The 17164-nt window shown below is 39.7% G+C and overlaps 1 protein-coding gene and 1 long non-coding RNA gene across 5 annotated transcripts in view; both read right to left on the bottom strand.

Annotated features, from left to right (window-relative positions):
* The window catches only part of ALMS1 (ALMS1 centrosome and basal body associated protein), a 225545-nt gene that overhangs the window by 138832 nt on the left and 69549 nt on the right, over window positions 1-17164 (bottom strand). The gene's annotated exons all lie outside the window — the stretch shown is intronic.
* LOC115510720 lies at window positions 3339-15268 on the bottom strand. Its single transcript, XR_003967819.1, has 4 exons — window positions 15258-15268; window positions 11290-11295; window positions 8827-8832; window positions 3339-3422 (listed from the first exon to the last, which is right to left on the bottom strand). It is a non-coding gene; the product is annotated as an uncharacterized LOC115510720 (long non-coding RNA).

Genomic DNA, 17164 nt, shown 5'->3' with positions numbered 1-17164 from the left:
ATTAGGAAATAAATTTTTCTAAGCTTCTGAGAAACACAAATTTGGTCCAGCCTCTTAAAACTGAGCATGATTAGATTTTTACTTACCAAAAGATATTCATTCCTTCCTCCCAACAATCCATACATTACAATTTTACGGAACACTCCATTAGTAGCCAAACCAATCTTGAAAATGATGAGCAAAGTAGGAGGACTCATTTTCTGATTTCAAACTTACTATACAGGTAGAGTAAGCAAAACAGGGTAGTACTGGCACAGGATAGAGATCAAGGGAAAAGAACTGGTAGTCCATAAAAAGACACTAATATTTATGGTGAACTGATCTTCAACAAAGGGGCCAAGAAAATTCATGGGAAAATAATAGTCTTTTCACTTCCATACATAAAAATGGTCTCCAAAAAATAGTCTCTACAGCTACAGGCAGCACAAGTAAAAGTATATAAATTGTATATATAAAAATATAAATATATAATTATATAAACTATATAAATTATATAAAACATAAAATGTATATTAAATTTAAAACTTTTGTGCATCAAAGTATACAATCAACATAATAAGATAGCAACCTACAAAATGGAATAAAATATTTTCAAATCATGTATCTGATAAGGGGTTAACATCTAGAATATATAAAGAACTCTTCCAACTCAAAAAGAAAAAAAGCCATTTCAAAAATGGGCAAACATCTTGAACAGACAATGTTCCAAAGAAGATATACAACTGGCCAACAAGTACATGAAAATACGCTGAACATAATTAATCATCAGAGAAATGCAAATCAAAAGCAATGAGATATCACTTTACACCTGTAGGAAACAAAACAAAACAAAACAAAACTAACGGGTTGGAGAAGATGTGGAAAAACAAGGATCTTTATGCACTGGTGGTGGGAATGTAAAATGGTGTAGCTGCTGTGGATAAACAATATGACAGTTCCACAAAAACTTAAAAATAGAATGACCATATGACCCAGCAATTCTACTTCTGGGTCTATACCCAAAAAAATTAAAATGCAGGGTCTCAAGGAGATATTTGTACACTCATATTCACAGCAGCACTATTCATAAAAACCAAAAGGTGGAAGCAACTCAAGTGTCCATTGATGGATGATAAATGGATAAACAAAATGTGGTATAGCCATATAATGGAATATTATTCAGCCTTCAAAAAGAAACTCACACATGCTACAACATGGATGAACCTTGCTTGACAATATAATGCTAAGTGATATAAGCCAGTCACAAACAAATACTGTATGATCACACTTCTATGAGATACCTAAAGGAGTCAAATTCATGGAGACAGAAATTAGAATGGTGGTTGCCAGCGGGTGAGGAGAAAAGGGAATGAGGAGCTATGGTTTAATGGATATAATTTCAGTTTTACAAGAAGAGTTCTGGAGATTAGTTGTACCACAGTGTGACTATTACTAACACAACTGCACACTTAAAAATAGTTAAGATGGCAAATTTTGTATTATATATATTACCAGAAGTTTCAAAGATAAATTTTATATTGCCTCAAAAGATATCAGAGATCTAAATATAAGAACTAAAACTAAGTATCTTTGAAGAAAACAACAAATCTTTGTAGTTCTGAGTTATGCCATGATTTCTTAATAAGACACCAAAAGCACAAGCAATAAAGGAAAAGTATAAATTGGACTTCAAAATAAAAAACTGAAAGAGAGAAAAACCTCTACTAGTCTTTTCTGATTTTCTCCATGTTAGGGCACGTTTTCAATACTTAGCCATGTTATTTACAATGCTGCTTCACACTCCAATTCTCTCTTGCACAACACAAAGCCCGAAAGGTTAGCTAAAAATTAAAGTTTAGGGTCTTCTTAGGCCCTTTCTGAGAATGAGTCCAGCCCTGGGCATACACATGGCCTTTTCAATTCCCCAAAATAAGTGGGAGCCTTTAAAAGTCCTTCCCCCCCCCCCCCCGACAAGTATTCCCCTTTGTCAAGTACTTCCTTCCCAAGCTTTTCAGTGTGCCTTATTATTTACCCAGATATCCCTAGGCCCAGGATGCTACAGCCAATACTCAGACATCAGATGTTTTTGACAAACATCGACAGAGAAGCTGCCTCTGCCCTGTGAAAGCTCTTAATGAGGTCCTTCAGGGAGACAGGCAGGTTAAAACACTTCACAATAATTTTCTAAGAAAAAGGTTTGGGGGCGCCTGGGTGGCTCAGTCGGTTAAGCGTCCGACTTCGGCTCAGGTCATGATCTCACGGTTCGTGGTTCAAGCCCCACGTCGGGCTCTGTGCTGACAGCTCGGAGCCTGGAGCCTGCTTCGATTCTGTGCCTCCCTCTCTCTCTGCCCCTCCCCTGCTCATGCTCTCTGTCTCATAAATAAATAAAAACATAAAAAAAAAAATAAAAAAGAAAAAGGTTTGTATGGGGCACCTGGGTGGTTCAGTCATTTGAGCATCCGACTCTTGATTGTGGTTCAGGTCATGATACCAGGGTCGTGGGACCAAGCCCTGTGTCGGGCTCCATGCTGAGCATGGAGCCTGCTTGGGATTCTCTCCCTCTCTCCCTCTGCCCCCTCCCTCTCCCCCTCTCCCCCACTCACTTGCTCTCTCTCTCTCTCAAAAATAAAAATTAAAAAAAAAGAAAGAAAGAGAAAGGTTTGTATTGTGTCCTTTGTAAATACTAACCCACACTAAAAGCTACCCTAAATTGAGGGATGGCAGGTGGGCAATTTAAGATATCACAGCACTCTCGTACTGAAGTGCAACAGCTCTTTACTTCAGTAATTGTTCCTGGTTTACTTCTAAAATTTTGACTAGAGTCAAGAGTTCTGCAAAAGTTGACTCTGACAAATGTTCCTAGCCTATTACACTTTTCTGTGCAGGAATGGAGCCCTAAAGTTCCCTAGTTCACCATTTTTGGTAACATCACTCACAAATGTTTCATGTGCATAAAAAAGTATTTGACCTTTGATTATGCCAACTGCTAATTTCAAATACATATTCTTCATCATATTGAGGCATTGTTCTTCTACTCTAATTTACAGAAATATTTTTAATTGGGAACAGATTTTCACTTTTTACTTTTATTCCCAAATACCTATTTGGAGCCTATGAAATAATTGTGATTTTCCTACTAATGTAAACATATGTTTATAAATTACCTAATACTGCTTTGCTAGATTAAGTCCTACTTGCTCATGATATGCTATTTTAAAAAACACGATACTGAACCAGATATTAATACTTATTTTAAACATTTTTACATCTATATTTTTCACACAAAATTCTTTTTTATATATACATTTTTTATTGTGGTATATGAGATGTACCCTCTTGACAAAAGTACATCCCTTTTTTAAGTGTGCAACAGAGTATTGTTAACTATAGGCACTATGTTGTAAACTAGATCTGTAGAACTTGTTCATCTTACATAATTGAAACTATGCTAACATCAGACAAAACAGAGTTTAAGTCAAAAATGGTCATAAGAGACAAAGAAGGTCATTATATAATGACAAAAGGGTCAATTCATGCAGAAAAAATAAAAATTATGTACATATACCCAGCAACAGGGCACCTAAATATATAAAGCAAAGATTTTAAGAATTGAGGTTAAGAATTACATAGTAGTAAAAATAGTAGCAAGCTTCAGTACCCCACTTTTAATAATGGACAGAACATCCAGACAGAAAACTCAATAAAGAAACAAAGGACTTGAACAATATCATAGACTAAATGATCCTAATAGACATGTATAGATAACTAAACCCAATAGCAGCAAAATATACCGACTTCTCAAGTGCACATGGAACATTCCTCAGGATAGATGACACATGTGGTCAAATTAACAAGGTTTAACTAATTCAAGAAGACTAATATCATACCAAGTATCTTTTCTGACCACAATGGAATGAAACCAGAACTCAATGAGAGAAGGAAAACCAGAAAGTTTACAAATATGTAGAAATTAAACAATGTACTCCTGCACACTCAATGGGTCAAAGAAGAAATCAAAAGAGAAATTAGAAAATATCTTGAGACAAGTAACAAAAACACAACACACTAAAACGAATGGGATTACTAAAAGGAAAGTTTATAGTTATAAAAGACTATATTTAAAAAAATAAAGAATTTATTCTTTATCAAATAAAGAACCTAAATTTGTGCAAGAAACTAGGAAAAAAAAAACAAATCCCAAAGTTAGCAGAAGGATGAAACTAATAAAAATTAGAGCAGAAATAAATCAAATAGCACAAAAACAAAAGAAAAAAAATCAATGAAACTAACAGTTGGCTATTTGAAAAGATAAAAAAAAATTAACAAACCTTTAGCTACACTACAGAAAAAAAGAGAAAACTCAAGTAAATAAGATTGGAAACAAAAGAAGAGACATTACAACTGCTGTCCTAGACTCTTTCATAATTTTCTTTTTTGAGGAGTCTGAAATTTTTGTGTCAACATTCCCAAGTATCAGTATTCTCAAGTAAACTGCAAAATTTTTATTTTCTTTTATGCATTAGAGAATGGGAACTGCCCATTATTTGATAGTTTCAAAGACTCACCCATTTAAACGCATGAATCTGGTATGGTTTTCCCCAACTTTTTGTTATAAATATACCAAAAGGTTGATAGAAGGTTATCTCAGGGTCTTCTGGTTTTTGGTTCCAAGTGTAAGAATCTTAAAAGTCACCACTGTGTCCCAACAACAGACTGAAAAACAAACAACTCTTCTTGGATCCATAAGGAAAGTACTGACATAAGAAAAACCACTGCCCCCAGGAAAACAGGCAAATACAGGGAGTCCAGGCTTACAGAAGTAGAGACCACTGAGCAGAAACCACTGTGGGAACCAGTGGTGGGGTAGGAAAACCTGAACAGCTGATGGATGAATTGCTGGAGGCTCAGTGTGGACAAGTCTGAGAGTTAAAAACTCCAGGGGAAACCAGGCACAGAGATACCTTAACACTTTTGTGAGTGTTACCGCCAGGAGACTGACCAGGTTCTCACAACAAATATTGGAGAAAAATCCCTGCCTTTTTTCGAGAAGAGAAAAGGAACCATTCTGAAATATGCCAGACCATTCTGTTCTTCACAAGGCCTGCACTCAGAAGAATGAACCAGAGCTTAATCTGCTGGTATCATCAGAGCCTAACTGACATGGGTGAAAAGAAAATCCCCAGGTCTAGTAAGCTCAAGTATTCCACATGGGAGAAGAGGAATACACCCTCCACACCACTCTGGCCATTCTGTACTACATAAGAGGAATTAAAAAAAAAAAAAAAAAAAAAGCTGAGAAATGTTTAAATCACAGTTCAGAAGTAGAGGCTCACTAAAAGACTGAATCTCATCATAGAACTACAGAATGCTTACCCTTTCCACGTGCCTTACCACGCATTACTAAAGGTCTACTTACAACAGTTCCTTTTACCTGATACATTATGTCTACCTATGAAGAAAAAAGTACAAGACATATATGATGAGAAAACAGCTATTTTGACTTGCTGCCTAGGCATTTTACAGTAGAACAACCTTGCTCATGCCCAGAGTCTGGACAGTCAAACAAGGACTTGAGCTTTAGGATTCTCCACCAAAAGTCACCACTGTGTTTCCCTCAGACATCTTTTATAATAACCACTTATAGTTGAGCTCATGAAAAGTTAGTGATCTCTGCTCCAACTACCTTATACATAATAGGTGTCTACTACCCTCCTGTCTATCTCCTGCTCACTCATGATTCAGGATGGAGGAATGCCCTTCCCCCCAGCCCACTGAGTGCCTTCCCCATCCTCACCCCCACTTCTGGGATCTCTAAGTAATAAATCTTGTAATCTTCCTTCTTTTGTGTGAGTGTAAAACTGCCATATGCAATCAAAATGACCCTGGGATTTTCATTTCCCCAAAGTGGGAGTTCAGGATGCCTGCCGCCCTATATTGGTGGCTTGTCCCTCCTCCTCTGGCAGGTCATAATCTGCATATTCTTAATTTAATACACCAGCTACAACTGGCAACCAGGATGGAATTGTGGGTACAATCTATACTCCCATATAGAGCCTTTTAGCTGAGACTTGGTCACTAACTTCCTCTCCCAAACTACTCAGTCTCTCTGGCAAGGAACAACTAACTGCTTGCTGGTGGTCTGTGGCACTGCTTTATGCCACTGCTGGGTATTGCTGTGAATCCTCCCCCTAAATGGTCAGTGCTATAAAAGGTCAGACTCTCCTGCAGAGACCAACTAGCAGGCACTAGTCTGAGGCGATAAGTTTCCCATTAATCTCTAAAGAAGACTCCACTGGGTGTCAGGTCTGGGGGTGATTTGTTATAATCACATGCAAAGTCCCAGCACTGAGCCAAGGTGAGCTAACCAGGAAGGTAGGATTCTGCCTCTTTTCCCCCAAACAGGAATGAAAGTACAGGCTATCAGGACCTGGGAGCCAAGGAGAACTCCTCTACGTTCGTGCCCATAGGGAAGGCCAGCTGCTGGTCTACTGTGTCAGTAGTTAGAGTGTTAAGCTTAGAGAGTTAGCCCTAACCCAAAACAGAGGCATCTAAATATGTTTTATTTAGTATCGATCACTGAGAAATCCCAGCCACAGGCACCCAATATACCTTTACACCGCTGCCTATGAGCTATCTTAACAGCCCAACCATTACATACAATCTTTGCCAGCAATGCCTGGATGCCCTTACAGTGTCCCCTTGAACTGTCTGGCACTATATTGATGACATTCTAATCTGGGATTCCTTGGAGGACGTGGTGCACAAGGTCCTAAAACAGCTGGTAACCCACCTCCAACATGGAGGTCGGGCTGCCGCACCACATAAAATTCAAGGGCTAGCCACAACTGTTAAATTTCTTGGCATTAATTGGCCTCTTAAAGGCCAAGAATTCCACTTGTGGTTAAACATCAAGTGTTAACGATTCAGCCTCCTACCCTGCTATGGCAAGCCCAACATGACTTAGCTTTCTTCACATTTTGGAAGCTCACATATCACACTTATCCACCACACTTAGCACCATTTATGCAGCCACACACAAATCCTCTACATTTTATCAGGGAGAAACCCTACAACAAACTTCACAATTGACACAAAGGTCATTCGTCAAGTCCTACTCCTGGTTCCCCCTGGCTCTTCCTTCCAGGTTGAGGCAACAGTCAGCATGTACTATGCATCCTGGAGTCTATGGACTAAACACAACTTTTCCTGGTTGCTTTTGGCTTCCAAACCAGATGGCTGCCCTCCATAACTGCCTGCTACACCCCTTAGAACATCAATTCTGACTGCTTATTGGGCTTTGTTACAGAGCCAACTCGACAGGAAGACCCTGTTCTCCTGTGTACCCCACATTTCTATTACATCATGCATAAGGGATGCCCATAATGACCCACATGGTCACAGATGCCTCTTTGCTAAAATAGAAACGGTAGCTTCTACAATGGGCAAAATCTGACGTGGCAAATCTTTCCACATTACAGGAGGATGTGGCTTCCTGGATCCTCAGCCTACTGCCCATGGACCTTGAGGAACTGGTAACAGTGCTCCCACTGACTAAGCTTCTGGTGATGTGAGGCAGCCTCTGGGAAGAGCTGATGGAATGAGAATGGGAGTCTGTGTTCTTCATGGGTGACAGCGCCACCACCGTATGTCATGGAGCCTGTTGGAAGAGTAGCAGTGTATCACCCTGCCAGTGGTACCGTGCTTATCAAATATGGCAAGTGAAGGTTGGCTAGCTTACGGAGCTTGTGGTGGTACAAATGGCCATACAGTTACCCAGACAAGTCTCTTGTCCATATTTTCACTGAATAATGGGCAGTTGCTAGTAGGCTAGCAGTTTGGTTGGACCAATGGCAACAGGTGATTTTCACATTCAAGGCTGTCTCATTTGGGATGCCCCAGATTTGGAGGGTCAATGCCCTAGCATCAGTCACAATGAAGGTTACCCATGTTTCAGCACATATAAATACTACCACACCAGAGTCATCTAACTCCAAGGCACATGCCGTTGATCAAACCCAGGTGAACCACTGGTTTGAGGCTCTCAACCACTGACTTTTTACCAACAATTCTGTCAGTTCCACCCACTACCACAAAACAAGTTTCCCCACTGTCAACCATTCCAGTCTTTCTTAGTCACCACTTCCATACTCCTTATTCTCTGTCTGAATGGTACCGTATCTCTTTGGGTCATGAGGGAACTGCTGCCACCGTGGCCTGGGCCCTCCGCCCCTGCAAAACACCATGCAAAACACACTATTTTTAATTGTGAATTATGCTCCCAAACCAAACACTGAAAACTGCTCTGCCATGCTTAAGTTCTGCAAGGAGATAGCCTCTTTAAGCTGTTAGCAGGGTGATTTCACAGGTATCACAGGCCACGCTCTCTGTCAGCAGGCACTACACGCTTCGCTATGACATGTGTAGATACTTTTCCCAGCCTGCTGCTTGCTACAGGCACCAGGAACAGCTCTATGGAGCATGTAATCTCTTTCTTTTCTAAGTTATCCTGCCCCCATTCAGCCCTCCAGACAACACTGACTCAGATCAAGGATCTCATTTTACTGCCCATACAACATAGCACTGGGCTTTCCAACAGGGAATCTAATGAAACTTTTATCTCCCACAGCAGCTACAGACCTCTGTCATTATTCGACACCACAAAGGTCTTTTAAAATCCTTGCTCCTTAAGTTATAAGGCAGCAGATGGACTCCTAAATGGACTTCCTTGCTATTATAGGCACTTTAAAACATTTTAAACTCTAGAACATATGAACACCACTCTCCTTATACCAGCTAGGCTTACCAGGCCATGATGCCTATGGTTATCATCACAGGGTAACCTGATACCTTTATCTTACAGAACAATATTGTTTTCATTTTCTCCAACACTACAGATTTAAAATGCCAATCATCTCACCATCCAGTATTCACTGGTGACCTGAGAACAGATGGCTACCTCCCCTGGTCACAGACAGTTCTGGCCCAGAAGAACACAGACTGTGTGTTGTATGTTGCCACTAGACCATACTTACCCACTTGATATTCAAATTCCAACTGAAATTCCAAAAACAGTGGCTTCAGTAGATGGTTCATTCCTCCTAACCATACCTCCCCACAGGAAATAGAAGTAATTGCACCTGGGCCCACTGAAGGAATGGCGTGGCACTCAAAGTGGGGGAAGAGGCACTCCAGTTGGTTGACAGTAGCAATATTAGACGACATCCAGGTGATACGATCCTAACACCTGGCCCTACCCTCCTCTGGAGGAGGCTAGCGATGAGCTGCTGATCCACAAGGGCCCCATAATATTCTCAGGAAGCAGTCAGAAGGACAAAACTATAAAATGCAAAATGCAGATGCTTGCTACTATTGGCCTTACTCTATGCCTTTTGTACCACGTGGGTCATGAGGCTTCTCCTTGATTCCAGACAGGCAACACTAGAAAGCTGCTGGAAGTGAATGGCACTCATCCACAACTGCACCCCAGGATGGAAGACAACAGGTGTTGGAGTTGGCCCAAGAGTGGCTGCACCTGAAACGCCACCAAGCGTGGGAAAGAGCTAGGAGGTTGAAGCCTGCTATCTTAAACAGCACCAAAGGCACAAATGCTTAAAGGTCACCAGTCCTAACACTGTCCTAATTTCAACCCTAACTGGCTGATAAGCTTATGCAGTTCGGATTCATCTCTAGTAATACAGGGCTAAACATTAAACTGTCAGAAGCACACAACTAAATTTTCTTTAAACCAAGGATACACATGTGCCTCCCACCTTTATTATTTATGGATGGAGAGCTCTTATGCCTCAGAGAGCACTGCCTAATCATTTGTGAGGTACACTTCCCCAAGAACCCCCCAAAGCCTACTAAGAATTGTGATACCAGTAACTGCTCATGATGATGCAAGCAAACCTTAATCAGGGCATCTCAAATCTATGTGACCCTGTTAGACTCCCGTGTGCCCCGATTCCCCTCCTGGGTGGATACCTGGAACAATCAACCTCCTCTGGGATGGCTCTCTCCACTGAAACAACACTAGAGACAACAACACCTTAGTACGTGATGACACGGGACACAACTTCATCCCAAATGCTACCTCCACAATCTTCCACAACAGCAGAGATGACAACTGGGAAGATAAGTCCTCCTTGAGTGGTATTTTGTAGACTTAAATTTTATGTGTTTACCTCAAGGCTCCCCTGCTTACTACAATGCTTGCTGCTTGGGTGTGAGGCAGTACTATAACTGCCAGGCTGCCCTCAGTTGAACCTTGAAAGGTCAAGGTATCTATCAAGTCTCATAAACTTACAGAGAGGCTCCTTTAAATACTTCACTTAGTTTCTTGCCCTTACCACACCCATTAGATTGGTTCCCATTATGCTTCCTACTGGGGGTTAGGAAATTTAATTTCTGTTGGAAGAACCCCTCTCTGACTGCAAATGCTACCACCAGAGCACCCCCACACACACACTCTCACAGGACCAGAGCCATACGGTCACTTCCCTACACCACCTCAAGGAGACCCTTTCCCACTATCACCACTCAGGTTTCCACAACCCTCCCTTCGAGCTCTCCAACAGTCTTACTGTTTTTATTCCATGGGCAGAAACCAGGGCTCGTTTTTTGAGCCAGTGTAATTGCTTGGCATGTTACTGAACTCAACAAAGACTTTTTCCCCAGTAGCCTAGCCGACTAATTTACTGACCCCTGCCCTCATGTGCCCAACAAAAGACATCCCACACATGTATGCAGTTTGCCTGGCCACTCTCTATCACACTCAACTGCTCCCATGCACGACACTTCGCAGTACAGTATGTAGCACCTGGCAGGAGCCTCCACAGGTGCCCTTTGTAATTCCCCATATCTGCACAGGCACCAACACCACAAGAATGAATACAACACATACCTTGCCACAAAGAGCACAATCCCCACAGTCTTGGGCCTTGCAGCCCAGTCATGCAGGGGGAGATCCAACTTCCACAATAAAAGAGTGAGTGTCCACTGTAAGTCCAGTGCCCTGGTGCTGTCACACATACATGGTTCTCCATACGTGCATTTCTTCCCTCAACCTCCAACACATTTATTTGCCTCTTTGCTGGTCCCCAGGGAGTCCTATGTGTTCATACCAATGTACCTCAGTCACCTTGGGACAATTCTTACAAACTAATAAATAGGACCCCCAAACCATCTCTCGTTGTCCTCTCATGTCAAAAACATTCAGTATTCATCCTCATTATGCTGAAAATAGGTCTGCTACTATCCCTCGCGGAAACACCACCACTAGGCACACAACAACAAATCATTAAGGCAAACACCAATCTGTCAGCCACCCTGGCTGAATGCATTGGGCTGCTACACCAAAGCCTACACTTCATGCAACAACAACATGCTTCTTTAGTGCAGAGTTTGGGATGTGCATTTAGCTTTAAATTTCTTATTGGTCAAGGAAGGTGTATACACTGTACAGTGCACCACCTGCTGCACATGTATTAATAATTCCAGATAAATTTAGACAAATTTACAAAAGGTGCCCAACAGGTACAAGTATTCCATAATCCTACCCAAGTTTTTAATCAAATACTTACCCTAAACTTATCCATGGGCTTTGATTTATTTTCTTGACCAGACCCCGACAAATGGGAGAACGGTTACAGACAGGATTTCAAATTACCATTTGTCTACTGATACTGTTAACCGGCATTTTTGCTTTGCTCAAATGTTTCATGAGCTAGATGACCAAAACTCTGCCAGTGGCTTTTAACATCTCCACCATCTGGACAGTGCCCATGGTTTTCCCTAAAGACTAATGCTTAGGCATCACAGGGTCAATTGTGATGAGAAAAAAAGCTATTTTGAGTTGCTGCCTAGGCATTTTACAGTATGACAACCCGGCTCACACCCAGAGTCTGGACAGTTAGATAAGGACCTGAACTTGAGATTCCCCGCCAGAAGTCCCCACTTTGTTTCCCTCAAGCATCTATATGAAACAATTACTTAAGAGTTGAGCCCATGAAAAGTTAGTGACCTCTGCCCCAACCACCTCATAGGAAATAGGTGCTTGCCACCCTGTTCTCTATCTCCTGCTTGCTCATGACCCGAGACAGAGGACTGCCTTTTCCTCAGAGATCACTGAGCGGCCCTGGCCCTGACCCACACCCACCCACCACTACCCCTGCTTCTGGGATCAGTAAGTAATAAATATTGTGACCTTACTTCCTTTGTGTGAGTGTACCAAAACTGCATCTTCAATCAAAATGACCCTGGGATTTTTCACTTCCCCAAAGTGGAAATTTGGATGCCGAGGAAGCTATCTGCCAGCCCTGTGAGCATGGCTAATGTCTCTTTATTCATAGGTCATAATCTGTATATTCTTAATGTAATACACCAGCTACAGGCCCCACAACACAGCACACTACAAAGCAAAAAAACTAGTTGAAAAGAAAAAGCAAGCATCAAAACCAGACATGTCGGGACGCTGGCATTATCAGACCAGAAATTTAAAACAATGATGATAATATGCTAAGAGCTCTGATGGATACACAAGAACACAAGGACAATGTAAGAAGCAAGGAGATGAAAATCCTAAGAAAGAATGAAAAAGAAATGTTAGAGATTGAACACTTTAACAGAAATGAAGAATGCCTTTGATGGGCTTATTACTAGACCAGACATGGCTAAAGAAAGAATCCTGAGCACAAGGATATCTCAACAAAAACTGCCAAAATTAAAAAGCAAAGAAAACAAAGACTCAAAAAAGTAAACAATATAGGTGCCTGGGTGGCTCAGTCAGTTAAGCATTCGACTTTGGCTCAGGTCATGATCATGTGGCTCTTGAGTTTGAGCCCAAATCAGGCTTTGTGCTGACAGTTTGGACCCTGGAACCTGTGTCAGATTCTATGTCTCCTTCTCTCTCTGACCCTCCCCCACTCATTCATATTCTCGCTCTCTCTCTCTCTCTCTCAAAAATAAAACATTAAAAAAATTTACTAAAAAACAAACAACACAATAGGACATCAAAGGACTCTGGGACAACTATCACAGGTATAACATATGAGCAATGGAAATAACAGAAGGAAAAAAAGGAAAGGGACAGAAGAAGTATTTGAAATAACAATGACTAGGGGCGCCTGGGTGGCGCAGTCGGTTAAGCGTCCGACTTCAGCCAGGTCACGATCTCGCGGTCTGTGAGTTCGAGCCCCGCGTCAGGCTCTGGGCTGATGGCTCAGAGCCTGGAGCCTGTTTCCGATTCTGTGTCTCCCTCTCTCTCTGCCCCTCCCCCGTTCATGCTCTGTCTCTCTCTGTCCCAAAAATAAATAAACGTTGAAAAAAAAAAAAATTAAAAAAAAAAAAAAAAAAAAGAAATAACAATGACTAAAAATTTCCTCCCAATTAATGTCAGGCAACAAAGTACAGATCTAGGAAGTTCACAGAACACAAAGCAGGAAAAATGCCGCCCCAAATTACCTAGGTAAAACATTTTCAAAGTACAGAAAATCAAAGATAAAAAAAACTGAAAGAAGATAGAGGGTAAAACCACCTTATCCACAGAGGAACAAAGAATTATATCTGACTTCTCCTCGGAAATTATGCAAACAAGAAAAGAATAAAACATTTAAAGTGTTAAAGAAAAAAAAGTACAGAGTTGGAATTCTATACCCTATGAAGTCATCCCTGAAACTGAAGGAGGCACCTGTTGGGACGAGCACTGGGTGTTGCATGGAAACCAATTTGACAATAAATTTCATATTAAAAAAAAATATATTAACATAGGAAAGACCAAAAAAAAAAAAAAAAGAAAGAAAGAAAGCAAAGGGTTATTTAGGAAATAAATGACTATTTAAAAATTGAGGAAAAACAAAAAGAAAAAGAAACTGAAGGAGGAATAAAGGCTTTCCCAGACACACAAAAATTAGACCTGCCATGCAACAGATGTTAACAGAAGTACTTTAGAAAAAAGAAAAATACAAATCAGAAACTTGGATCTACATAAAGGGAAGAACATCAAAGAAGGAGTAAGACACAGTTAAGAACACACATATGCACTTTTCTCTTATTCTTAACTGATCTCACAGATAATAGTTTGTTCAAAATGTTGCCTGTGTATGTGTGTGTATATATATGTATGAATGAATGACAGCATGATACAAGAGACGAGAGGGAGAAATCAGGAATACGTTTAACCCTTGAATTGCATGGGTCCACTTACACACTGATTTTATTTGATAAATACAGTACAATACTGTAAATGTATTTTCCTTATGATGGTAACAATGATCTTTTCTCTAGATTACATTTCTTGTAAAAACACAGTACATAAAACACATACCATACAAAATATGTTAACCATGTTATCTATAAGGTTTCTGGTAAACAGTAGGCTACTAGTAGTTTTGGGGGAGTCAAAGTTATATGCAGAATTTCAACTGTGTGGGGAGTTGGTTCCCCTAACGCTGCACTATTCAAGGATCAACTGTATTTTGTTATTAGAAGGTACTCACACTACCTGAAGTGGTATAGTGTTATGTGAAAATAAATTTGGATTAGTTGTAAATATTTTACAAATTCTAAGGCAACCACAAAAAAAATAAAGTGTAACTAATATGCTAAGAAATGAGAGAAAATATAATGATATAAAAACACTCAACTAAAACCACAAAAGGCAGAAAGACTGGGAGACAAAAATTGGAATGAAGAACAAGGGCAACAAATAAAAAAACAGTAGTGAATATGGTAGATATTAATCCAACTATACCAATAATCACTTTGAAAATCAATTATTTCAAGTGAAAATATACTAATGAAAAGACATAGATTGTCAGAGTGAATCAAAAACCAAGATCCAGTTACATGTTGTCTATAGGAAAGCCACTTTAAATATAAAGACAAATTAGATTAAAAGTAAATGGATGGAGAAAAACATACCATTCTAAAATAAAGCAAAAGAAAGTAGGAATACTGTATTCATTTCAAACAGAACAGACGTCAAAGCAAAGAAAGTTATCGCAGATAAAGAAGGGCATTACATAATGACAAAGGGGAAAATTCTCTAAGACATAACAATCTTTCATGTATATGTGCCAAACAACAGAGTGTTAGACTACACAAGGCAAAAACTGACATAACTGCAAGGAGAAATAGAAATATATAATCCATTATTATAGTTGGAGACTTCAACATCCTCTATGAGAAATGAACAGATGTTGGGATGCCTGGGTGGCTCAGTTGGTTGAGCATCTGATTCTTGATCTCAGTTCAGATGATGATCTCATGATTCATGAGACTGAACCCCATACTGGGCTCTGCCCTGACAACACAGAGCCTGCTTGGGATTCTCTCCTCTCTCTCTGCCCCTCTCTGCTTACATGTGTGTGCATGTTCTCTTTCTCTCTCAAAATAAACTTAAAAAAAAAAAAAAAAGAACACATCTATCAGCAAATCAGTGAGGACACAGTTAAGCTCAACACCATAAATCAACTGGGTATAATAGATATTTGTAGATTACTTCAGCCAAAAACAACAGAGTACACAATTTCTCAAGCTCACATGGAACATTCACAAAGACAGGCCACATTCTGGGCCATAAAACATACCTTAACAAATTTAAAAGAATAAAAATCATATAAAGTCTGCTCTTAGACCACAATGGAATTAAATTAGAAATCAAAGCAAGAAAGGTAACAGGAAAATCCCTAAATACATGGAAATTAAACAGCCTACTTTTTTTTTTTTTTCAACGTTTATTTATTTTTGGGACAGAGAGAGACAGAGCATGAACGGGGGAGGGGCAGAGAGAGAGGGAGACACAGAATCGGAAACAGGCTCCAGGCTCTGAGCCATCAGCCCAGAGCCTGACGCGGGGCTCGAACTCACAGACCGCGAGATCGTGACCTGGCTGAAGTCGGACGCTTAACCGACTGCGCCACCCAGGCGCCCCTAAACAGCCTACTTCTAAATAAAGCATGAATCAAGAAAAATTTAAAAACATATTAACCTAAAACTTAAAAACATACTAACTCAAAATGAAAACACAACTTAGGAAAACCTGTGGGATGCAGGGAAAGCACAGAATAGAAGGAAATTTTTAGCATTAAATGTATATACTAAAAAAGAAGACAGATCTAAAATCAATAACCCACATTTCTAAATTAGGAAACTAGAAAAAGAATAGCAAATTAAGTCCAAATTAAACAGAAAAAGAATAAGAAAGCAGAAATCAATGAAACTGCAAACAGAAAAATCAGAAAAATGAACAAAACAAAAAGCTGTTTCTTTGAAAGACCAATAAAATCAACAAGCTTCTAGCCAGAAAGAAAAACAGAAGACACAAATTACTAAAATCATAAAGGAAAGAGGTGATATCACTGCAAATCCCACTGACATTAACAGGATAATAAAGGAATACTATGAACAACCACATACCCATAGATTTGACAACCTAGATGGAATGGACCAATTTCTTGAGAGACACAAAGTGCCAAAACTCACACAAAAAGACATTCTGAGTGGGCATCTATTTATTAAAGACATTGAATCAATAATAATCTTCCAAAAGAGAAAAGGGCTAGGCCCAGCTGGGTTCAGTGGTGAACTCTACCAAACATTTAAGGAAAAAATTATACCAATTCCTTATAATTTCTTTCAGAGGACAGGAGCAGAAGAAACACTTCCCAATTCATTCTATGAGGCCAACATTACCCTAATACCACAACCAGACAAAGACACTACAGGGGAAAAAAAACAAAACAAAACACAGACTCATCTCTCATGAATATCAATGCAAATATCCTCAATAAAATATTAACAGATAGAATACAACAAAGTATGAAAAGAATTATACACCATGACCAAGTGGAATTTATCCCAGGTATGCAAGACTGGTTTATCATTCAAAAATCAATTAATATGATTACATCAACAGGCTAAAAAAGAAAAATGACTACTATATCAATAGATGTACAAAAAGAATTTGACAAAATCCAACACCCATTCATGATAAAAACTATTAGTAAACTAGAACAGAAGGAAATTTCCTCAACTTGATAAAGCATATTGGCAGAAAACCTACAGCTAACCTCGTATTTCATGGTAAGAAACTAGAAGCTTTCCCACAAAGACCAAAAACAAGTTAAAAATATTCCGTCTCTCCACTCTTTTTCAACATCAAAATGGAATTTCTAGCTAATGCAAT

Source organism: Lynx canadensis, chromosome A3, assembly GCF_007474595.2.
Source record: "Lynx canadensis isolate LIC74 chromosome A3, mLynCan4.pri.v2, whole genome shotgun sequence".
NCBI lineage: Eukaryota > Metazoa > Chordata > Mammalia > Carnivora > Felidae > Lynx > Lynx canadensis.
Note: the sequence above shows the minus strand (reverse complement) of the source record. Positions and strands in the feature narration are given on the sequence as shown.